Source organism: Nestor notabilis, unplaced genomic scaffold, assembly GCF_000696875.1.
Source record: "Nestor notabilis isolate BGI_N333 unplaced genomic scaffold, ASM69687v1 scaffold183, whole genome shotgun sequence".
NCBI classification, from domain to species: Eukaryota; Metazoa; Chordata; class Aves; order Psittaciformes; family Psittacidae; genus Nestor; species Nestor notabilis.
In genome coordinates this window covers 2,635-3,478 of record NW_009923065.1, presented here as the reverse complement: position 1 = coordinate 3,478, position 844 = coordinate 2,635, and positions in this window count along the sequence as shown.

Genomic DNA, 844 nt, shown 5'->3' with positions numbered 1-844 from the left:
TCCTGCTGCATTTTCACATTCAGCTGACTCCAGTGTATGTGACTCAGTAAAGGCAGGACACACAAATATGCTCAGCCCAGCTATTTTATTTACACATTTTGAGGACAGAGGCACCTGTCCGTAGTCTTCTAGCCTGGCTTCATGCTTCATCTACACCACAGAATGTCACCTAAATCAGACACCAAAACCTTAGCTTGAACCAGACCGTATCTAACGTAAATGAATAAAATGTTGATTTAGAGACACTGGGAGAAAGGACAAAACATTGAATCCCTGGGGAAGCAGTTAAACACTAAAAAATAGTATTACTGTGAAATATAGGCCTCGTTTCTACTATGCCTACCTAGTCTTTACTACATGAAAACAAAGAATACAGATTTTTAAACATTGAAACGTGTACGTCAGAGATAGAAAAAAAAAGTTTGGTCTGTTTAAGTCCTTTCCAGTGAAGTCCCACTTGTGGATTAGGCACAGGAAGAGCACAGTCACCCCTCCCGCCTGCCCTCTCAAATCCACCCCTTCATCGTCTTCTCTTTCCTCCTCCTCTCTCCTAGGACTGACGCAGGGTTGTGCATGAAGGAGCCTGTTGTATGCAGGACCTCTGCCTCATCTGTTGCAAAGGTTGAACGGCGTCTGATGAGTGAGGAGAGAGGAACATCTTTGTGCTCATGCCCTGAATGGGCAGGCTGCAGAGCAGACACTGTTCCCACCTCTGCAGCAGAGCCCTCCTGCAGTGACAAACAAGTCCTCTCGCCAGGCTCTCCACAAGTAGTCCCTGTGTTTTCCTCATTTTCTAGTTGCCCCACAGAGGCCCTACAGTCTGGGCACATGCAACCTAAGTGAA